The sequence below is a fragment of the Nelumbo nucifera genome, chromosome 7 (genome assembly GCF_055504915.1).
Source record: "Nelumbo nucifera cultivar China Antique chromosome 7, China Antique-T2T, whole genome shotgun sequence".
Taxonomy (NCBI): domain Eukaryota; kingdom Viridiplantae; phylum Streptophyta; class Magnoliopsida; order Proteales; family Nelumbonaceae; genus Nelumbo; species Nelumbo nucifera.
In genome coordinates this window covers 21899455-21925329 of record NC_142655.1, presented here as the reverse complement: position 1 = coordinate 21925329, position 25875 = coordinate 21899455, and the positions used below count along the sequence as shown (strand labels likewise).

General features: G+C 36.3%; 1 pseudogene; it reads right to left on the bottom strand.

Annotated features, from left to right (window-relative positions):
• Positions 1-5217: 5217 nt before the first annotated feature.
• Positions 5218-7476, bottom strand: LOC104593712 (tryptamine hydroxycinnamoyltransferase 1 pseudogene; annotated as a pseudogene).
• Between the last annotated feature and the right edge of the window lie 18399 nt (positions 7477-25875).

Genomic DNA, 25875 nt, shown 5'->3' with positions numbered 1-25875 from the left:
GCTGAGGACGTCGGGTGACCCTGGGACATGGCAGCTTGACTGGCTAAGATACGACCCTAACACTTCTCATGCTCATGATCAAAAGCAATGATCAAACTGATGCAGGCATTAGTTCTCCATAAAGCTCGATACCCAATGTAGGGCTCCTTCAACCATTGTTGTCTCTACACCATGATACTGGGGTGAAATGTTTTGTGATTTGGGGATCCGTTTGGTAACAATTGAAGTAGCTGAATTGAATTAATTGCTTTTCTTCTTCTTCTTCTTGCTGAATTGAATTACTTAATGCTTTGTATTATTTCAGCAAAACAAGTTAATCGGGAGAGGTTTTGGCTCCTAAACTTTTGAAAATAAGGTTCAGTTTGGAAGGAGTACAAATACAAATATGTACCATACAAATAGTTACACAATCTATACTATATATAAAAGTGGGAATGCAATGTGATTTTTTTTTTGGACTAAAATTACCCTATACTTCTTTGTTTGAGAAAGGGTATAAAAGCCATTTTATTATAGCTTTAATGCCAGCTTTGTTGGTTACTAAAATGACTATAATTGTGTATTTAGTCCATCTCTAATGGTAAGAGTTAAAAATGTAACTTCAATTATTACATCCCACCCCATTTAATCCGCTCTCATTAAGTCTTATAATTAAATTATTAACTTTCATTTTATCTTATTAAATCTTATATTTAAGTTGTTTTTTTACTAATAAATGCCACTAATTAGATCTATGTCAATATTTTTAACAACATGAACTCAATGAAAATGAAATACATAATTCAAAACTGAACACAAAATGAAATTATTTTATTGTTTGACAAAAATCAATAGTTCAACTTTTGTGTCAAGTATGTTAATATTTAATGTCATAAATAAATAATAAAAATTAATAAAATATAAAAATATAAAAATGAAAAAAATACATAAATTTTGCAAAAAAGAAAAAAACATTTAGGCACATGTATAATATCATATAATTATCATATTAAACAAAAGTAAGTGTGATATATCAAAATTATTTTACATACAGAAATACAAAAAAATAGAAAAAATTGAACACGTCTATAATTCTATATTTACACTACTATTAAAATACGAATAAGATTGTGGAAATTTTTTTGACTAAAATACTCATTTTTTAATTTAGTCCCTATTTAATTATGATGTTTAAATTGTAAACTAAACTACTACTATTCACATTATTCCCCTCTATTTAAATCTTACATTTTTTTTTATAAATGAACAAAAAAAGATACACCAAAAAGACTAAACATTACAAAAAGGAGAATCTAGCGAAGTAGGTAGGTCTATCAATGGCATTTGAAACTTCACAACTCGATCCAATTATCACATATTTGAATGAGGTGTTTATGTAATCAGATTTGGATTTTGCAATCTACATCCGATTAATAATAAAAAAAAATAAAAGTACATATTTATAAAAATTTGCAAATACATTATTACTATCATTATCGTCATGTAGAATTGCCATGTACAAAGTACATGCACGCTTAATAGTAATATAAAATAGAAGGTTTTGTGCTCTACATATTTACATTTGTACTCCTTTCAAATGGAGCCTAAAGTTGGGTTAATTATCATACCCTTGAATATTTCTTTCGTTTAATTATAATTATTTTATTTATTATATACGGGGGGCTTTTAATTCATCAGAGATAACTTTTTCTATTAATATCAACTTGCCATTATTAGAAGATATTAAAAGTAAGTTTGGTTTTCCATTTACAGAACAGCTTTGATAAGTAAACTTAAGAAAATTATGCTAATTATGATAAGAAAAGTCCTCTAAGGTTCAAAATTTTCCATTTATCAGGATATATCAGGCATATCGTATCGTATCGGCCCCATCCTGAAAATCTAAATATAAACTATTATATGTTTTTAATATTTTTATGGGGTAGGCCTTGCTAAGACCAGCCCCAAAATTAAAAATAATAAAAGAAAAAAAGAAAACGTGTGGGTCAAACCCCCCATATGCATTTTGTGCGTATCCAATTGTATGATAGTATGATACTTTGAACCATGCTCTTTGACAAATTAACCAAACACCCACCTATAGATAAGGTGATAAATCATTCAATTCAGCCACTTCAGCCATTACCAAACGATTCAATAGGTGTATATTTCTGATTTATTTTTCCTATCTAGTCCAGGAATGTGACTAATAATTAGGGTGAATTGGGAGGAAGGTTTTAATATTCGTTAGAAAAAGAGAGCTAAAGAATTTATAATATATATATATATATATTTAATTTGATTGTTGTAATTAAGTCAATGAAGCTAGGAAGACATTAATAGACTTCTATAGCCATATTCAAGAGACTTATCATGGAACGATATTGACTAGAGAAAACTTGTACTGCACACCAAGTATGGTAGAGGGAAGATGGGGTTGTGATCAACAGAGAGGGTGCAAATTAACACTGCTACCTCCCCTATAAAAACTCTCGACTCTATCAGGACAAAGTGAGTGCTTTCCTCTTCTTTCCTGGGTAATAGTGATTAGTGAGCCAGAGAACTAGCAATCAAAAACTCTCTAATCAGGTCACCATGATGAGGATTTTGTCTATCAACACTCTGGTAGTGTTGTGGTATATGTTTGTAATTTTCTGGTATTCTTTCAATTTGTTCCAATGGTATCTGCAGGAGAAGGAGAGGGGAGGCCTAGGAGATGACATTTGCAAATGGGAAGGTGTTTCATGTAAGCTGCCTGTGCCTGTGGTGATGGTTCTAAATTCAAGCAAAGGATTTCCCTAGCAGCTTCATTGATCACTGCTCCAAGGCCATATATGGTATGAGGGAAGCATAGCTTTTGAATGGAAATTTATCAGACAAATCAATCAGGCGTGGATTCATGGAGACCAGCACCATTACATCATTACGCAGCTCTCATGAAATTTACAGGGGATTCTGAAAGCAAAACTTTGCAATTTAGGCCCATCTCTCTTTGGGTTGAAATTAATGGGAGAAGACAACAGAGGAGCTTCTCCAATTTCTCTTAACTGTAATCAATGTCCAGTTTTTTCACTTCATGGAACATTCCATTAGCTTTTCTTAGAAAGAGTACTTTCTTTTTTTTTTTTTTTTTTTTTTGGGTGAAACTTCGGGATTGGTTTTGGAGGCACATGCAAGGTTTCACAGTCTTAGAACTTAGAAGGTGGTGGGACCTATGGGCCCAATTAAGGATAAATTAAATGAGATTTTTTGTTTTCATGCTATGTTTGGTTAAAATTATTTCTGCTCCAAGCAATCATTGTTTGAACAATGAGTTTCAATAAAAAATGATTTTTTAAACTCCAAAGAAACCAATTCTTTACAATGGGTTCTAAGCCTAGAAATAGAAGAATCAATAATTAGTTCCAGCAATTAATCTGAAAATTCACCAGAATTAATTCTCTGAAATCATGCCAAACGCAGCCTTTAGCCACCACACAATCTGCTGATTTACCTTTTTTCTAATACTAGCACGTACAGATGTATTGACCATCAGAATTAAATGCAATCGCTCCCAACATTGTAGAAGGCAGTTAAATACCATCTTTATTGTTTCTATTCTCTGTTTGGCGAGGGGATCAAAAGAGAGAATTAAAAGAACTAACAAATGCTGAAGCAAAGGCATCCATTTCCCGCTGGTTGAGAGTCAAAGTAATCTCAACCCCACCATCTCCATTACGCTCTCTGCTAGAAAAACGACTCCAGTCGCATCCGCATCAATTGGAGTCCGCATCTGCTAGTCCTTTGGATCAGCATCTTGCTAGTCCCCACCAATAAAACAGATTACCTTTGAAAACTCTTATACTCTCCTCCCTGAACTGTGGACCGTGAATCCAGCAGTGGATGGCAGCTAGGGGTGGCAATTTTTCATCCAACCCTTTGAACTCACCCAATCCACCCATTATCTAATTTATTCAATTCACTCGTTTACTTGGTTGGTTGGAAATGGGTTTGATTATTCATTGGGTCAATTTAAATGGGTTGGATTGGGTTAGGTTGTGGATAATCATTGGGTTAACATTAAAGATATAAGTATTAATTTCTTAGCATTTTTTAATTTTCTTCATTTGAATGAAATAATTTCTAGTTAATGCATAAATTTTCTATTAATTATTGACTAAAATTAGTTTTGTCTCAAATCAACACACTTCACCCAAATCGACATTAATCCAAATCAACTTGACCCGAGTCCGGACCAGCTCAACTTGGTCTAAATATGAACAGACCCGATCACCTCGGTTCAGCTTGTTTGGGTCAGTTAGCCCGATTCGAACCTGACCTGAATCCGAATTGGGGTGGGATGGTTCGGTCTGGACCCGATCCCTCCCAACCCAAAAGCCACCCCGTTGCTTTGACCGGTTTCGATTGTCTAGTCCGACGCGTATCTGTACAACCCAACCCAAATTTGGACATGTCCAATTTACTTCTCCTGACCCACTTCGAGCCAGTCGGTTCGATCTCAAACCCATGTACAAACTTGATATGGGCTGGTCCAAGTCAACCTGCTTTTTGACTGAACCTGCATGGTCTGGTTTGATTGGACTGATCCGGATCTAAACGGTTCAACCACTCTTGATGCGATTAGCTCGAAGACAATCCAATTAGATAATTCAAGTTGGTCTGACCGGTTTGAACCTAAGTGGTTCAATCAAGCCCGAAACCCAAACATAGTCAAATGGCTTCATTACTTGTGTAAAAATAACATGCATATACTGTGATACGAACCTTCACCACTTGTGTAAATAGCAACCTTCACCACTTCTCACTGTCTCTCTTAGTTTGATCTACTATTATTTTATAGAAGGTTTCTTCGGAGTTTTTTCAACTTTATTGATTGCAGTTTCTCACCCAATGCTCTATTGTATCTTAGGAACGAATTTTCCTGTAACCCAACGACATTCAATGAAACTGAGTGGGGGAAAATAATGTTCTAAAGACAATGTCTTTAGATATGCATGAGAACTTCTCTTTCAAGTTTTTGTAACCCTAATTTCTAACAAAATGATTAGTACCAATATTGTTGTTTCAATGTTTCTACCTGAAACATCAAGTTGAAGTTTTAAAGACAACATCCCACGCATGCATTTTTAAGTTAAACATGTTTCAAATAACGATTTTATGCCAATTTGTAGTGATCAACCCAAAATGTTTCAGGTAAAAACAGCAGTGACACCAAACACAACCTAAATCATTTAGAAACCAGAGGGATCGCTTAAGAATTTGTCTAAAACCATAGGGGTTGTTTAACTATATATTTATCCCATGATATTACAAAGAAAAAGTTTGAGTATTTATCCTATAACGTTGATCATGCTATACTGCCCATCTAGAAAACAATAAATAAATAAATAATTAATTATGCTATAATATATATACATCAAAGATAAGTAAAGTGGAAGAGCAGCTTCAGACATCATTCCCACCTCAATTGTGACTTAAATCCAAATCGTAGAAAATATGTTTGAAGTGTTCGACCTGCTCATCCACCAGTGCAAGGAATACATCCACATCTCCTATCTCTTTGCAAGAAGGAACAAATACCATTAAGCCTTCAGCAGGCAAATATGGGGGCATAAAAGTACAGGGCGCTCCGCCACCAAAGTCAAGATCATGAAAGCAGAACGTCAATCAGCTATCCACCTCCAGGTTAGGACACGCTGCGTTTCCGGCCTCCAGCACCATCACTACCAACTCACCTTCTTTTCCTTTCCATAACTCTCCGAAATCAATAAATGACTGGAAGTACTCATGGTCAATTTTAGCCACGGCCTCATGGATTGCCTTAGCAACGTAGGCATGGCTCTCCTGCAACAAGTCCTTCACCCTCAGCCTTGGGTAGGCCCAGAGCACCAAGTTGCCGAAGTACTCCTTGGGCACCGGCGGATTCATTCGGTCTCGGCCATTCACCGCCACTCTGACTTGGGTGAACTCATCCTGTTCAAGCCCCTGGGCTTGTGTCATCTTCTTCCACATATGTGAAAGGATGCACTCAAAAAGTGCTGTAGCATTTGCCTCCTTGGCGCACCTTTGCTTTGAGCTTGGTTACAAACTCAGCTGAAAGATGGACGACCAGATTGACAGTGGGGGATGATAGAAGTTCATTGGTGTTTGATGAAGCAGTGTGCTTTCTGAACTCCATGGAAGGGTGGTCGAACTCAGATTTGGGTGGGTTTCTTGGGACAGAAACAGCATCTCGGTGGTGATAGGGAAGTGGTTCAATGTCAAGTCCGCGCACCAAGTTCGCCCATGAGACAGTGAAGTATCTCATGGACTGGCCATCGGCTACACGGTGGTGTGAACTCAGGCCTAGCACGAGCCCATCACAGGCATAGCGGTTTAGCTGAACCTGGAGCAATTCTTCCACACCTTCTAGGGGTGGGAGGAGGTTTTTGCCAACCTCTGAAGCTGGAGTGAAGGGGAGTTGCTCCGCCAGTGTGATTGGAACGTAAGTCTCAATTACCCGGACACCAGCGTTGCTTAGAATGATGCAAATGCGGCCTTGATCGTCAGTCGTGAACCGACCGGCGAGATGGGGGTAGTGAGCAAAGGCTTTGGAGAGTCCTTCCTTGATGGCTTCGTTTGACGGTAGAGGTGCCCGGAAGGCGTATAAGATGGGGACATGGAGATCAGAGGCTGCTCTGTCAAAGATGGTGAGAGGTACCAGAGCATTAGAGGTGGTATACTCTGACGAGGGAGAAGCTTTCAAGATGGTATCATTGATCAACTCAATAGCCTTGTCTGAGTTTTTCCTAGAGTCTCTGGGTTTTGAAGGCCAGAAAGTTTGCTAAGGATTTATTAATTAATTAGTGCTCTTCCACTTCCAACTTCCAAGCTAATATAGAAAAATTAATATTAACATCTAATTTCTTTTCTCCGTCGTATTGACCTCGAAGGCGGGGTGGGTTTTGAGTCGAAAAAATGTGGAAGACCGACCCATTAAATTTTGAGTGTTGATTTCTTATCTCCTCGGTGTGAGAATTGGTGGCTGTGGATTGCAGATAGGCTTGCAGGTTGCAGCTAGAGTCAATTGACTTGATAGTTTCATACTTTAATTTCGATGGCGAAGCTTCGTAGATGAGTTATATATAATCAGTGACTATCAATGACTACTATACTAACTAGTAGCAAGAAAGTCTGCTCATCAGATGGATACGCTCAATCCACCGACCCTCGTGTTTCTGGCTCTGCTATTAGTTTACTTAATAGTCAAGATTGATTATGTTTTCTAGAAAAGAAAAGGAGAGAAAAAGCATGCAAACAAGACCTTAACGTCAACTCCTGACGTCTTATAACAATTACCCAGAGCCTACGTTCAGCACAAAATAACAAGTTTCCTGTTGTTGTTGGTGACGGTGATAACAGCACGTAAAGAAAACGTACTAGCTAGGTAGGTTTTTCAACACCTGTCTGCTTCACTCGTATTCTAGGCTAGAGCTCGGAGATGTTCTCAACCTCCATTTCTACGTTCTTTTGATTTGAACGTTGTGGTCATTATTTACTGGGGTGGCAAATGGGTAGATTGGGTTGGGTAAGAGTTGATTAGTTCACCCATATTGATTATCCAATCCCTTATCACCCATCATCAATTTTTTTAATGGGTCATAATTTACCCTGACTTGACCGACCTTGATTCATCTATATTGATTTCTTTGATTAATCTATAGTGACTTTAACCCACCCTCATCCATATTGATCCATTTACCCTCACTTATAGATGCAAAAATGAATCACGTTGACCGGCATATTAGGAAAGTAGTATTAATTAAGAGAATAATTTCTCTCGAGATTATCATACGACAGAAATGACAGGGAAGGAGAGGAAGAGGAGTTTAGAAACGTTGTAAACTGTTTTAAAGTGGAATTTGTGGATTTTTGAGGAAAGTTTTTTTGTTTGTGCTTATTGGGTTAGGGTAAGTTATTGTTGTGGTTAGGTGGGCTGGTGTGGCTTAGTTTGGGCCTGGTTTTTGACCTTGGGCTTTAAGAGCATGTCTAATTTCGGTTGGACCCCTTTTCAAATCCTTTTGTCTTTTATAATTTTTTTTTATCTATCTTAGAAAAAAAGAAATGGTTGGGTCGACCTGTATACCTAGAAAATTGGTTTTTTATGAGAATCGTCTCTTAAGATAGATGCATGACAAAAATGGGTTGGACCAACTCATATATCCAAAAACAGCTATTTAAGAGAATAGTCTCCCTTGAGACTGTCAGATGACAGAAATGAGTTGGGTCAGCCCATACATTGATACACCCAGACAACTAATTTTCAAGAGAATCATACTACCATGTGACAGAAATGGGTTGTGTCAACCCATATACTCGGAAAACCAGTTTTTAAGAGAATCATCTCTAAAGACTACCTCGTGAGTCATGACAGAAATGGGTCGGGTCGACATGCATACCCAGTTTTTAAAAGAATCATCTCTCTAATAGAAAATTACAAAAAATACAAAACTTTGCAATAAAAATTGTAGAAAGTGCAAAAACTGTTGCAAAAAATTACAAAAATTTGCAAAAAAGTGTACAAGTTTTGGAAGATGCCAAAAAGGGAATTAGAAATATTCCTTGCCAAATAACTCGTTTCATCAAATTTTGCCAAGTCCTGATCATGTCATTTACAGAGAAAAGAGCAGGGGAAAAAAATCTATAGCCTTCACTTGTGTGGAACCTTTAATTATGACATACAATAAAAGGCTCCAATTTTATGAGGGGTGGATCCAAATCCAAGAAAAGGCTCTCCTTTCCCTTTATGATCCAGATAAAATATTCTCTATCAACCAAAAGAAAAAAAAATGTTTCTCATATAGTAACAAAAAGGCATGTTTGAACATTTTCATTTTCATCAGTCTCTACTACTAGGTTGCAGGTGAACCAATCCATTCATTGATATTTACAAAAACTACAATAAAAACATAGAATTGTATAACAAGGTACTTGTTTTGATAATGAATAAAAACTACAAAAAAACATAGAATGGCAGCCCAGAGAAACAACACAGAATTAACAATTTACAAGAACACCACAAGCCCCAGACTTAACAGACTGAGACAAGAGCCAAGCCTACTATCAATTTTAAAAAAAAAAGTGATGAAATACATACCCAACTCAGAGGGGCAAACCCCAGCCTGAGAGCATGTAGACATACAATTGGCTTTTAACAAATTGGGATCTTGAACATTCAAAACAAATACACATAAGTAGTTGGTTGTCTTAAATCTGATATGATATGGTTTGACTAGTTCTATACACACAAGGAAGGGAGGACAATTATAGCCATGGATGCTGGGCTATATGAACGTTACACCGAATTCAGAAATTGTCTAGAAAGCACTCTCAAAGAGTTGCTGGGAGAGGAAGGCTCTGAGAGTGTCGTTGTTTAACATTCCAATGATGGCTCGGGTGTTGGAGCTTCCCTTCTTGCAGCCTCTCACTCTCCAGTATCTTGAGATTGAGGACTCATGAGAATGATCAACAAGAAACCAGTAACATATTGCGGAGGAAATAGTGAATTTTCATTACTTCTTTAACCATTTCTTCTTCCCTTTATCCACTTGTTTTCTTTATTTATGGCTTTGCAGAATATGATTATGAAAGGTAGATTAAATGTATAATTGCAGGATATGATCTTCAAGGAGATATTGCATGAACACCAAAAAAGTCACCATCACTTTTTATCATATTATATATATATATATATATATATATATATATATATATATATATTCCACCTGTCATGTTTTTCAGCTATTTGCTAATGCTTATTTCAACTTCAGACCTAAAATTCTCTCTATGATTCAACCTAGTAATTAAAGAGCACAAGCAACCCTGTGTAAAGTCCCAGGCATGATGCTCCCAAACTTGTTCACATATGTCCATTTCTACATGTTCTTCTGTTTTCGGACCTTTAGGTCGAGTTCACATCTGCCCCCCCGCAGAATGCACCCCAAATATGCCCCACATGCACATCTCAGTGTGCATTGAGAACATCTTCCATACTTGTCATTGGGAAATGTTCCCAATACACGGTTGGGCTGTATTATGGGACGTTTTTGGGGCGTGCCCAGTAGGGGGCAGATTACAAATAACTACTTTTTATAATTCCTTTTGTTTTCAATTTATTTCAATTTAGGGTATGAGATGTTCGACCATGATAAAAGAATGGTAACTAATCAAAATTCATCTCTCGGGTTGGGATAAGGTCAAAGCCAGGCTTGGGCGGGTTTGGGCTATCTAAGGTCTAGGCCTGAACCTATCCTATGCCCGAACTTTTGGACCCAAGTTCAGGGCTCAGGTTGGGCCAGCCCGAGATACATACCTAATGAATACGGGTTGGGATAAGGTCAAAGCCAGGCTTGGGCGGGTTTGGGCTATCTAAGGTCTAGGCCTGAACCCATCCTAAGCCCGAACTTTTGGACCCAAGTTCAGGGTTTGAGTTGGGCCTGCCCAAGATGCATACCTAATGAATACGGGTTGGGATTAGGTCAAAGCCAGGCTTGGGCATTTTGGCTATCTAAGGTCTAGGCTTGAACTCATCCTAAGCCCAAACTTTTGGATCCAAGTTCAGGCTCGAGTTGGCCTGCCCAAGATGCATACCTAATGAATATGGGTTGGGATAAGGTCAAAGTCAGGCTCGGGCGGGTTTGGGCTATCAAAGGGCTAGGCCTGAACCCATCCTAAGCCCGAACTTTTGGACCCAAGTTCAGGCTCAAGTTGGGCCTGCCCAAGATGCATACCTAATGAAATATGGGTTAGGATAAGGTCAAAGCCAGGCTCGGGCAGGTTTGGTCTATCTAAGGTCTAGGCATGAACCCATCCTAAGCCCAAACTTGTGGACCCAAGTTCAGGCTCAGGTTGGCCTACCCAAGATGCATACCTAATGAATATGGGTTGGGATAAGGTCAAAGCCAGGCCCGAGTGGGTTTGGGCTATTAAAAGGCTAGGCCTGAACCCATCCTAAGCCCGAACTTTTGGACCCAAGTTCAGGTTTAGGCTGGGCCTGCCCAAGATGCATTACCTAATGAGTATGGGTTGGGATAAGGTCAAAGCTAGCTTTGAGAGGGTTTGGGCTATCTAAGGTCTAGGCTTGAACCCATCCTAAGCCCAAACTTGTGGACCCAAGTTCAAGCTCAATCAGGTTAGGCCTGTCCAATATGCATACCTAATAATACAAGTAGTGATAAGGTCAAAGTAGACATGTTCATGGGCTGGTCCGGGGCGGGCTTTCACTCTGTATTAACAGAATTTTCTAAGGCCCGAGTCTGAACTTGGCCCAACCATAGGGCCTACAACTTGGGCCCGAGCCCGACCCTCATAAAAAGTCCAAAGCCTGGGCCTGGGCCCAAGCCTGGAATTTAGTCCATATTGTTAGCAGTTGAATAGAGAGAGAGAGAGAGATTATAAAAAAAGAATAAAAAATATATATATTAAATTATAAATATATATAAAATAAATATTATATATTTTATAAAATATATAATGCTGAGTCGGGTCGGGCCGGGCCGAGCTTTTTTGACAAATCCTGAGCCCGACCCGAAACATAGTCGGGCTTACTGTGTTAGGCCCGAGGTCAGGCCCGTATGCCTAATTACATGACCAAGCCCGACTGGGATGCGGGCTGGGCCGGGTCAGGCCGGGCCATCGGGCTACCTGGCCCATGAACAGGTCTAGGTCAAAGTTAGACTCAGGTCAGATTTGGGCTATTTAAGGACTAGGCTTGAACCCAGGAAGAGCCCAAACTTTTTGGACCAAGTCCAGGCTCGCATTGGCCGTTGGGCCTGCCCAAGATGCATCCCTAGTGAATCCAACAACCTCTCTCAATCTCTCATTTGTAAGGTCAATGGACCTCATGTATTGAAGTCTCTCAATCTCTCAATCTTAATAATATTCAAATTTGAATAAATCTTATCCATTGAAATTAAAAGTAACTTACTTGAGCTTATGAACTTCTAATGAAAATACAACATTTAAATAAACTTAATTAAGAAAAAGCATATGAACTTTGTATCAAAACATTATCTGACTTGGGTGTCATTTTGTTGCTATGAAGTTTAATGTTTGGAAAGAAAAAATCTCTAAAAGAAAGTATTTTTAAAGTGTTATTTTTTGTTTTATCTATTGTTTGAATACAGAGAATGTTGTTTTGAAATTTGAATCCCAAATCTGAAAATGGTTACTTTAACATATTTCCCTCATAGTTGATTATGAGTATGGATATTTATGTTAATGAAAATTAATGATAATTACCATTACTAAAACATTAATAAAATCTACATAAAATAAAATACTAATTGAAATAATAAAAAGTAAATTATCAGGTAATAAAATATTACTAAATTAAAGCAATAGTAAAATAATATTATTTTATTTTAATAAGAAACTAATCATAAATAATATTATCAGCATAAAGATATTTTAGTATTAATATTTTATTATTTTAATAAGGAAACATTAAAATATGTAAATATTTTTATTAAACTATTATTACAATATTATTTAGTACTATGATAATGATAACATAATATTATTAAAGTAATATTATGAAATAATAATGTAATCTTATTAAAATAATAATACTTTAATATTATTTGAATTTAATATTATGTTTTGATGATTCTAAAAATGTTAATGATGAAATAAAAGTAATAATAAATTAATAAAATACTAATTAAAATAGTAAAAAATAAAATGAATTAGTTAAATATTATTAAATTAAAATAATATTTTAGAATGATAGTAAGACAATATCTAAAAACAATAAAATATCTTCTTCTTCTTCTTCTTCGAATGTTGTCAAGTTTGATGTCTGAAGTATGAAAATAAGAGGTTTGAAGTCTAAAAAAATTGCTTTTAAGACATCAAAGGTTGAAAACAGATTAAAAGAGTAAGTCCTTGGATCCTAATTGCATTGGATTGATGTAGATTCAAATTATATGTAAATAGAGATGTGATTTTTAAAATATAAGTCAGGTTCAATCAAAGTGGATGTTGAATAGGGACTCGGATAAGCAGGTATCTTTTAGAGACCTAGTTAATTATGAATGTACAACCAACAACCAACTCGTAGATGATAACCATTCATCTTGTGGTTGATCATATATGTGAAACACAACCCAATAATATAAGGCAATGTTCTTAAATGTCAATTGTTTTTGTTGTTTCTAGTTCTAAGCACAAAATAGAACCAGATGGTTTGAAAACAAATTGGTTATTAAAATGAAAACAAACATGTTATTGCTTATATATGTATGTGTTTTTTATTTCCAAATCTGAAACAAAAAATGCATGTATTCATGAATTCCTAGTTTAGATAGCTTGTTTTCATATGATTATTTAAAATTATGTTTAATAGATCATTTAATTTCTATACTGCAAGCTAGTTTGTTTTTTAAGAAAACATTATTTTGATGGTTTAATTCAAAACTATTTATTGTTTTTTCGAAACAACCAAAAGAAAACCAACTTAATTTTAATTTTCACAGCAAAAACACAATTTAAGAACAAATTAAATAAAAACATTAATATATAGATGTAGGTAAGAACTTAATTACTAAATGTGTATTTAGTTTTATGGATTTACTAAAACCTACCCTATACTTTGCATTTTACTAATAGATCCCTTATAGTTTGCAATCGATTTACTAAATTGACCTTCCATTATTTAAGATATCATGGATTGACCCATTTGATCTAGACAATTAACCACTTGCCTATCACTCAGGGGAAAAAGCAATACATTATTAGGTCATTATTTAAAACATTGGCTTAGGTTCCAATACTTAATGGTTCTGAGTTGATTAAACTAAATGATCTAATTGGTAGTAAATTCAATAAAAATGCGAATATTGACATAAATTTCATATATTTAATTGACACAAAATATGAGGATAAATTACAAAAATAATTTATAACAAAGATAATACAATGAATAAACAATCTTTGAATTCTACTCGATGACGTGAACAACCTCTGGTTAATGGTCGAATTTGGAAAAGACAAAGGTTGTTGGCATGTTTCTCATACTTTTTGAAGTGTTGATATAGATTTCCTTAATTTTGGTGCTTTTGAAGAGTTGATGTAGATTTCTTCACTTTGGGCTTCGCGTTTGATCGGCTATGAAGGATGCTTCTCTAAGAAGGGCATTTTTGTAATGGCTTGATCTTCTTAGGAGAACTTGAATCTAAGTGTGTTGTAGAGAATGGAGAAGCATTCCCCTTCTTTCTTCTCTCTTGATCTTGAAGTTATTGGAATTTGCAAAAAATTGTGGTTGCTTGCAATCCTCAAGTATTGGTGTGTGAGAGCTTTTTGCAATGTGTATAAAAAAAAAGAGAGAAAAGGGGGCTCTTTCTTCCTAGGCAAGGCTATTTATAGCTTAGGATTGGGATTGCCACCTCAACCCACTTTACGAACCAATTCCATGTAAGTTGGGTGTTTGATTAGAATTAACTTCCATACATGCACATTATGTAGGAGTTAATGGTCTTGCCAATGTGTAGACTTGTTCATGGGTCGGGCTTTGTATATGTATCAACAGAATACACTCAGGCCCGAACCCAAGCCTGACTAGAAATTTGAAAACATTTTTTTTCTTTTTTTATTCAATAAAAAACATGTTTTATTTATATTAAAAACCTTCAAAACTCAAAAATAATAAACATCTCACTATTACTTGGAAAAAAGAGAAGAAGAACAAAGAAAAAATATTATATATTTTATTAAATAAAACATATTTTTATTATTTGATATATAGTATCAAGTCGGGCTTGGGCCGGGCTTTTTTGAGAAAGCCCGAGCTCAACCCGAAAAAAGTCAGGACTGGTGCTTTAGGCCCGAGCCCAAGCCTGAGGCCATGGGCCTAAAATTATGATCAGTCCTGACTTAATAACGGGCCGGGCTGGGCCAGCCTATCGGGCTACCCGACCCATGGACAAGTCTACTAATGTAAACACCTTATTACAATAAGGCATGGGCCATATTAGACTTAATACACTTGAATCCTTGGGCTATTAAGTCATATTTATGTAGACTTGAGCCTTAGGCCCATGGAGGCTTATATTATTTACTTATGAAGACTACTATGTAAATTAAACCCACCTATTTGACTTAAAAATTCACATATCTACAAATGCCCGTCGAGTACGAGGTGATAGAGCTATAGATGGTGCCGATGTCCTCGATGATGCCGAATTCTATATGTTGGACGGTAACTTGACTTGGATATTTATAGAGATCTCGTTCAAACTGTGGGCCTTGAGGAGATGCTTGGCTTGCAAGGCGTGAGATTGACCTTGATCGAAAATTTCGTAAGTCACACGACACGTACCATTAATGTCTTTGGCATGAAAGTCCACACATGTAGATATATAGCTACATGTTTTCATGCTTTGTGAAGTAAGATGGATTACCAACATCTAAAGCTTGAACGTCCATTTGTTTATCCAAACACAAGACTCGTATCCCAAGAGGATAAGTAAGTTGGATGCATGTGTAGGATGACTTTTTTTGATTACTGGATTAACGTATTCTGTTGAGGGCCCAATTTGGACTTGATGAGAATTCCGAACTCTGCTTGAAAAAGTGATTATTATCACAAATATCTGTGGTTAGTAGCAAAGCCAATCCATTAGAACCAATTTATCTTGTCATTCTTGGAGTGGAGTGGTTTCACAATGCAATTAAGACTCCTATCATAACACAAATACCGCTGGCTTTATCTATTTTCTTCTATAAATATATATTCTAGGGGTTTTGAGCTGTCGTTTCAACCGTAAGAGAGAGAGTAGGCTCTCCAACCAGATTATCGTGATGAAGGTTTTCTCTGTTAGTACTCCTGTATTAGCTTTTTGGTTAGTGTTTGTTATTTTGTGGTATACCCTCAACTGGTCCGATTGGCATTTAGAGAAGGAAAGGAAAGGCTTTGGAGAAGACATTTGCAGATGGGAAGGTGTTTCGTGTAAGCTGCCGGCGAAGGTGGTTTTTACTTCATGCTTAGGACTGCCATAGCCAATAATCGACTACTTCAACCCCTTTCAATGATGGAAATTAAATTTGTCCAACAGATCAATCCGATGGCTTCATGGAGCCCACCTCATCCTCATGGAAAATTTCTGCAGTTTCCCCTAACTATAATCAATGCCCATAAATGCCCATATTGTTTATTTTGTTGTTTGATAGGTAAATCATGGAAATAAATCCTTATTCACTCTATTAGCTTTTCAATGAAAGTGTTTCTCCTAGTCCATATAATGGTTGTTGGCTGGATTTCAGTGTTTTAAGTTTGACAGATGGATTTATTATTATTATTTATTTATTTTTTATTATTTTTGTTAGGAAAACTTCAGGATTTGCCTTGGAAACGTGGATTCTAGGGGCCCAATTAATGAGAAATAAGGCATCTTTCAGGCTATGTTTGGTTAGAACTCTGCTCCAAAGGATGATCGTTGAGCAATAAAAAAAAGAAAAAATTATGAAAAGGAAAACAGAAAAACCACCCCAGCCATGGAAAATGGATGTACTAAGATTTCATATGATCAAGATCTTCCAAATGATGTACCAAACAAGCCAAAGATATAAATAAGGCCAGCAAACTGGTCCCCTAATAAGATTAGTGAATCAATCTGGACCATCGTAAGTGATACACCAAGATATCATCAACAAATCTAGGCCGTTCAAGTATGCTAGATCAACTAAAAAAATATAAGCCATTGAGTGAGGCAGTCTCCCTAATTTCAACTGATCTGAGTAATCCATGTAACATATATCAAGGCAATGACCAAAATTGGACATCACCACCATCTCTGATTTTTTCTCCACCATTTGGTTACTTTATTAGTAGGCTTGTCGATCTGTGAGTTGTATTGGGCCCTGTTTTGATAGACTTGGTCCCAAACTGACAAGAAATACAGATCTCATCCCCACCATCAATAGACCCAGATCCAACTCAAACATTAATTGGGCTTATTGGTTTTGACCTCATAACACTTGCCTCGTGTCTCAAAATATTTTATATATCCTGTGTAAAATGACAATTTTAGATCTTATATGAATTTATTACAAATAAATTATTAAATCTATGCATAATTCTATTGCTGTTTTCTTCCCGAAATAATTTGGTTTGATCAATACAAATTGGTATACAACTGTTATTTGAAGCTGTTTATAGTTAAAACAGACTTTCTATTGATAAAAGAAATGCATGTGTTAGAGGCTGTTTGTAGAAATATTTTTCTGTTTCTAGCTGAAGTGACTCTTATTTATAATGTGATTAGAGAATGATGAATACATATCTCTCACCAATTTGCATTAATTAATCCAGAATCTTTTTAAGTAGAAATAATAATGCTACCAAATACAACCTTAATCAAACCAATCTCCACAATATTCAAAGTGCAAACACATCTTTGATATCCCGGCTCAAAATTAGACCTAAACCTTGGATTGGATTAGGCCTATTGGATCACAACCAATACGCAATAATCTCAGCCATTAAAATGGTCTCCTATGATCACTCAAGCAATACAAACATAACCCAAAAAAATGATATACCAAATTTCAGCCGCTACTATTGTCCCCAACACCACCTGCCTCAACTATTACCCACATGCAATCTCCCATTTAGCCTTCTCCTTCACCTCTATCTTCTTCTCTACCGTTTTTATCTTAATTTCTCCTTTTTTTCTCTATTTTTCTGAAAAGCATAAAAAACATTTGTGGTCCAAGTATATTTTATCTACAAAAATCATAAACAAATTAAGGGGTGTTTAGTTGCAGTGTTTGTTTATCATAAAACACGCTTTTGTATGAATTTTCTATTGAAAATTGGACAAAACATTTATTTTAATTTTATGACAATTAGGCAGCATTAAGATTTACATAATTCAAACAGTATAGAAAGTACCTTACCATTGGGAAATACCAACACCATTTTGACATTTTCTCCAATGAATAAACAAAATTTCAAGTTTTATTGCGGGAAAATGCCTTATTTAGCACTGAGCTGGTAAATTTTTTTGACCCTAGAACCGACACTGAGTTGGAAAATGCCTTATTGCGGGAAAATGCCTTATTTAGCACTGAGCTGGTAAATTATTTAGCACTAACAGTTCGTTTGGTTGCTGAGAAAGGATGAGATGGGATGGGATGGGATGGGATGAGAAAGGATGTGATGGGAAGATAATTTTTTTTTCTCAATTCTGTCACCTGTGTTTGGTTGTTGAGACCAATTATCCTGCTAAATCTGTTTTTCAGTGTTTGATTGATGAGAAAATTTTATAGGATTGTTAGATCCATCCCAATTTGACAAATCCATGCATTATTACAATACTTGTTTTGAGGACGACGTGGCACAATAGCATTTGAACAATGAAAGATGTGAGGTTGAAGAAACCAAAATCCTGGTTTATGGAGAAAAAAGTATATATATTTCCTGCTCTTCTGAGTTTCATTTCGAATTATTGGCACCTTAATCTAGCATTCTTATCAATATATTACAGCTAGAAACCAGAAAATTAATATCTCAAGATGCCTGTAACCATTAAAAACTATCTTACAGTTCCACAAAGAAAACTAGAAAAACCAAAAAATCAATATGGTAGAAGAAATTATACCTAAACAAAGAATATGGTAAAAATTGGGTCGAACAAATACAATAAGGAAAAGAACCAGCTAAATACGTATTAGTGTTCAATAGAAAAATAAGAAACAGAGCAATAATAAGCATCATTAACAGAGTAAGAGTCAATAGAAAAAAGAAAAAAAAAATTGAGATGACTTGAGACAGAGTAATAATAAACAACAAACATCAAACCGGAAGATCTGAACAACGAGTTCCCAACAATAAATCAAAAATAAAAAACTAAATATAATCACAATTATTGCAGATTTGGAACAAATCAAAAATAAAAAATAACATTAATGAGTTCCCAACAAAAAAAAAAAAAACAGAAGATCTGTTTCCCAACATAACATCAGAGAGTTCCCAACTACAAAAAATGGAATATCTATTATAAACACAATAAAAAATGCCAGATATGATGAGTTCCAACGTTAAAATGAGAGGTCTGGTGCTGAGATCTAGAATGATGGTGAGATGGCGCCGGAGATGCCAGACCTGGTGCTAGGATCTGCTCAACGAAAGAAGACGACAGTGAGACGAAGAGGGAACTCATAAAACGAACGAAGACAAAAAACAATACCAAAAAGAACAAAAATCTCAAAGGAATGCTAGATTTAAGCTAAAAGAAATCGCCGGAGATGGCGTCGGAAAGATGACTATTGGACGGCGTGTAGGAAGAACATGACTATCTTCAAGGTGCTCTCGATAATATTTTCTCACAAATGGCCAAATTTTCTTTTCCCACCGGGGTCTCACCATTTTGTTGCGACCCTACGTATCGATTTTTGGGAACCCGCATCCCACCTCTTTCTCTCTCAATCCCAACTTTTCTTTCAAAACAAACACATGGAAAATAGAATATTCTTTAAAGATGCTTGCCATCCCATCTTTTCCTCGGCAACCAAACAGACCATAAGGGTTTACCTTATCCAAACTGACATGATGAACCGGCCTTTGTTGAGCTTGGTGGAACCGACCTTATTGAGACTTTCCTTAAAATAAATCCCAAAATACTTTTGAGGATATGAAAAATTGAACCCAAGCATTCATTGTTACAAAGGCCATGGTCTTACTTGACCATTGAGTTATTAAGTGATTTGATCATTTGTTTTCATTTTAATATTTAAATGTGCACAATAAGTAATGTCAAAGGTAATATTTATAAAATTTTAAATTTAATTTATAAGTTTTTAAGTTATCCAATTTAATCAATAAAGATAATATCGGTTTTAAACTATACATTATATTTATTAAAAATCAAGTTTTTAAAGAACATATATATATATACATATATATATTTTGTAAACGGGGAGAGTAAAGAAAGTACAGGTTCCATGGATAAACCCTATAACTAATCCCAGAACCACCAAGGGCCATACTAACCCTGGAACCAATCTTCACATGTTAGGTTTTGGTTCCAAAAACCTAGAACCGACCCCTAGCTACAGGGTAGATTACAGGTTCTACCATGGAACCGAACTGAACCAACCCATGCTCACCCCTTAGGACTTTGATTCAATGCTTCCCAAATGAAGCCAAGTGATCAACTTCTTCTACATACTGTTTGTTCCGATGTTTAATACTCAGATTCAATGCTTATCAAATGAAGCCAATTAGGGTAGGCTTCTCAAACGAACCTAAAAGAGATTATGATTCAATGGTTCAAAAGCTTCATGAACGAAGACAAGGAGTCCACTTCACATAGATGATTTGTTTTCAAGTTCTTTAAATGTGTTCAACAGTCCCAGCAAATCAATCAATGCTAACTTAGGGTCTGTTTGGTTTGTAGTTGGAATCAGAACCGGAATAGAAATGATCTACTTTCCTATAATCTGTTTGGTTCAAATAGGAATCAAAATTAGAATTGGAACCATCTGGAATGGGATTTTATTTTCAAGAGAGGGGGAGGGAATGACCATTCCCACAAATGGTGGAATGTCATTCCACCAGGAATGCGAATGGGATTTTTGAATTCGTCCAACCAAACAATTGGAATTGGAATGACCCATTTTAATTCTAATACCAGACTCCTATTCCCGTGAACTAAATGGACCCTAGTATTTTTCTTTTTTTCTTTATTAATAAAACCATCTTCTTTCTTCAAATTAATTTTTTAATGGACAGTTAATAAATATACTTAATTGACACTTCACAACCTGAAAAACTGAAACCAATAGACTCATATAATTAATTAATAGACTCACACCATGCTTGGTACATAGTGCGGTTCTTTTGTAATTAAATGGTTTGAACAGCTGAAATTAAAACAATGCTCTTTGAATTTAATGCTCTACTATGGAAAGGTGAGGGTATTCATTGTTCAATTCAACCGAATGACAACGAGGACTACTTTGTTTATGAACAATGCATGCTCTATAAAATGTCACATGTGCCCTCATATTCATCAGTTGGAGACACATTGGCACATAGGGTCAAGACATGTCCAAGAAAAGTCAAGATTCAGACCGATTTGGCATTTATACTTCTAACAATATTATAGATATAAATATAAATTTGGTCAACTGATAAACTGATTAATGGGGTGAGCAAAAAACTGAAGGTATCGGTTGAGTTCGATCTGAGTTTTGTTTTAGTGCAAATATTAGGGTGTTGGACGATAAGAGAAGCTGTATGTAGTGGAGAAAAAAAAAAGCTAAAAACCGAATTGACCAAAATCGAATAAAAAAATCAATTAACCGAACCGACTGGTTCAGTTTCGATTTGGTGTTTTTAAAAAATTGAAGGTATCGGTTCAGTTTCGGTTAACCAATATAGAAAACCGGTGGTTAACCGAACTAATCGGTATACATATATTTCTATATATTTTATACATATTTATGTATAATATTTTTATTTTATATATTTATGTATATTATTTTTATTTTATATATTATAAATTAATAAATATGCATTATATATAAATATATATTTATATATATTATAATATATATTGTAAAAATTAAAAAATAAAAAAACTAATGAACATAATTGACGGTTAACTGAACCAACCAATCGGTTAACCGATTGGTTTCGATTCGGTTACAAAAAAAGGCCCACGGTTCGGTTAATGATGAAAGTATGGAGATGTGCATCTCTCTTAAAGATTGGTTGGATGCTGAGGATAAATTACAATACAAAGGAGGGCATGACATTACACCTAAGGTTTCACCTGAAGCAAATAATGAAAATCAAGGAGATGAAAGCACCTTTCTTACAGATTGCTTTCACCTTCATACTTTGCCTATCTCTCTTCTGTTGCTTCTAAACCTATTCCTAGTTCCCTGCCAGAAGCTCTTAAGATTCCAGAATAGAGGGATGCTATGAGATATGAAATCGATGCCCTACACAAGAATGACACATGGGAAGTGGTGGATTTGCCTGAAGGGAAGGATCCGGTCGATTGCAAGTGGGTCTTTACTATCAAATACCGAGCTGATGGCACCATTGAAAGGAACAAGGCCAGGCTGGTTGCAAAAGGCTATACACAGACATATGTGATTGATTATTTGGAGAGACATTTGCACCTGTTGCCAAGATGACATCTGTGAGGCTTCTTCTATCTTTAGCTGCTCACTTTGACTGGCCCCTTTATCAATTGGATGTGAAGAATGCATTTCTGAATGGTGAATTACATGAGGAGGTTTATATGTCTCTTCCTCCAGGGATGTATGGAACTGATATGAAAGGGAAGGTATGTAGGCTGAAGAAATCTCTTTATGGACTAAAACAGTCCCCTAGAGCATGGTTTGAGAGATTTAAAACAACACTTGTTAACTTTGGTTATGTGCAGACACAATCCGATCATACTCTTTTTGTGAAGAGGAGTGGACCTCTGGCAGTATACCTCATTGTGTATGTAGATGATATTGTAGTGACTGATAATGATGTTTCAGGAATTCATGATCTAAAATCTTTTCTCCATACAAAGTTTGAGATTAAAGATTTTGGGGAATTGAGGTACTTTCTTGGCATAGAAGTGGCTCGATCCAAGGATGGGATTCTTATCTCCCAAAGCAAGTATGTTCTTGACTTGCTCTCTGAAACTGGAAAGATGGGTGGTAGACCAGTTGCTACTCCTATTGATATGAGTCATAAACTCTCAGCCTCAGATGGGACATTGTTAGAAGACAAAGGAATCTTACAGAGACTTTTGGGAAACTTTTGTACCTATGCATGACTCGGCCAGATATTGCATATGCATTCAGTTGCATTAGCCAATTCATGCATGCTCCCCGAGACACTCATATGGCAGCAGCTGAGAGAATCCTATGTTATTTGAAGGGCTCCCCAGGAAAGGGTTTTTTGTTTGCCAAGCATGGTCATATGAAACTTGAAGCCTACACCGATGCTGACTGGGCCAAAAACATTGATGACAGAAGATCTACTTCTGGGTATTGCAGCTTGATGGCTGGTAATGTTGTTTCTTGGAGAAACAAGAAACAATCGGTTGTTGCTCGGTCTTCCGCTGAAGCAGAATACAGGGCCATGGCACATGGAGTTTCTAAATTATTATGGCTAAAATCATTGATGGAAGAACTTGGAGTTGAATATGACAAGCCAATGATGTTGTACTGTGATAATCAGGTTGCCATCACTAAGCATATTGAAGTTGATCGACACTTCATTAGGAAAAGGGTATCTTCGGGTGAAGTGTGTCTTCCTTTCATCACATCTGAAGGACAGTTGGCAGATTTTCTCACCAAAGGCATTCCCAAGGCAAAACTTCAGCATGATACCAGCAAGCTTGGCATGATTGACATCTATGCCCAGCTTGAGGGGGAGTGTAGAGAAGATGGGCCGAATGGCCCATAGGTTGTTTATTCTATCTTGTTATTTATGTTTTTCTGTAGTGGGCCTTATTCTGGGCCCATCCTGTCTATGTTATGTTCTTTGTAAATTCTTGCCCAACTAAGGGCCTCCTTGTAATTATTCAAATCTATCTTAATAAAATAGTGTTAGGGTGCTGAGAGAGAGTTAGTTTACTAGCCTCTTCAATGTCATTACCCCTGACCACAATATCATCAACATAAACAATCAAGAAGGTCACCAGAGAGTCATTTCTCTTCAAGAACAATGTATGATCAGATTGTGTTTGAATGTAGCCAAAAGTGACAAGAACAGCCGAAAATCTCTCAAACCAAGCCCAAAGAGATTGTTTGAGACCATAAATAGATTTGTGTAGTTTACACACATTGCCTTTCATTTCTTTCCCATACACTCTTGGAGGTAGAGACAAATAGACATCTCTATGCAGTTCTCCATTCAAGAAGGCATTTTTAACATCAAACTGGTGTAGGGGCCAGTCAAAAGTAGCTGCTAGAGAAAGTAAACCCTGACTGAAGTCATCTTAGCGACAGGAGCAAATGTCTCAAGATAGTCAATGCCATACATTTGGGTGTAACCCTTAGCAACCAACCGAGCCTTAAACCTCTCAACAGAGCCATCAAAGTGATATTTAATAGTAAACACCCATTTGCAACCCACTGGTTCATTCCCTTCTGGCAAGTCTACAATATCCCAGGTATGATTCTTATGTAATGCATCAAGTTCGGTCATCATAGCATCCCTCCATTCAGCTTGAGATAAAGCTTCCGGTACAGACCTGGGTATCACATGGGAAGAAACAGAGGCAAGAAAAGAGTAGTAGGAAAGGGAGAGAAGGCTGTAAGATAATTGTTTGGAGATACAATGGGTTGTACACTTCCGCTTGCCCTTGCGAAGAGCAATAGGAAGGTCAAGGTCTGGAACAGTCTGAGATGGGTCAGTAGAGGGCTGACCTGTTTCCTTAGGAATGATGGGAGTGGCAAGATGCTCTTCTGAAGGAGTGGAAACAACCTGCACATGTCTGAATCTCTGCCTTCGGTACAACCTTTAGAGAGCAGGAGCAGAAGCAGGAGGGGGAGCAGGGACATCAGGGGTAGGTCCAGTGGAAGAGGTGGACACCCCATGATCGGACTCACAAGGGATGGGAAGAGGAACAATTGGAGACATATCAAAGTACTCATCAGATATCTCCCCCTCAGGAGTCAACTCTGCAAAGGTGACATCCCGAGATACAAAGCGGGTGCCACGAACTGGATTAAAATAGCAATAACCCTTCTGTGTGGAAGCATATCCAAAAAACACGCACTTATGAGCCTTAGGTTCAAAATTGTGCCTTTGGTGACTATGAATATGCACATAGCAAGTACACCCAAACACATAGAGAGGAAGAGAAAAGAGATCCTCATCCGGGAAGAGAAGACTAAAAGGGGTTTTAAAGCTAAGGACCCGGGAGGGCATACGGTTGATCAGAAAGGTAGCAATAAGAACAACATCTCCCCAAAACTTTATAGGAACATGGGATGCAAATAGGAGGGATCTGGAAACCTCAACTACATGCCTGTTCTTTCTTTCTGCCACCCCGTTTTGTTGTGGAGTGTAGGAACAAGAACTTTGATGAATAACCCCAAAAGTTTCAAGATAGGTGGAGAGGGTTCTCTCAAAATACTCCTTAGCATTGTCAGAGCGGAATATTTTGAAACGGGTATTAAACTGGGTGAGAATGAATTCATGAAAAATTTTCACAATATCTGGTACTTCATCCCTGGATTTCATGAGATAAACCCAAGTGTAACGTGAATAATCATCAATAAAAAGGGTGGAACTTGAAGAACAATGATGAAGTCAATGTTTTGTTGTGTACTTAATTTTCAATTATTGTATTTTTTTTTCAATTTTGTTTAAATTAGTTGATATTATTTCAACAATGTAATTTTTTATTTTCAATTTATAATTGTATTATATTTTTTATATTTTATTTCATTTTCTATATTTCATTCATCAATTGACCATTGTATTGTTCAAATTCAAGAAATAAAATTCCTATTCTTTTCCAATTTGTTGTCCACTTTGTATTTTGTTAAGTATTAAAGTATTCTTTTTATTTATTTGTTAGATTTTTTATTTTTTCAATTTGTTCTCAAAGCTCAAAGGAAAGTGAAGTATTTTTGTTTTAGTATTTATTTAGAAAAAAATCAAAATGTAAAAAAAAATAGTGCCCCCACAGACTCAAACCGTAAGCCATACTAAGCCAACCCCAAATTATCCCAAAAGAGGGAAAGACAGCTTGGCTCGGCCCGCACACCCGATTTACACGATACTCGTATCCCAAGAGGATAAGTAAGTCGGATGTATATGTATCATAAAATCTTTTAATAACCCAATTTGGACGTGTTGATGATGTTAACAGCTCCTAACTTTGCATAAAA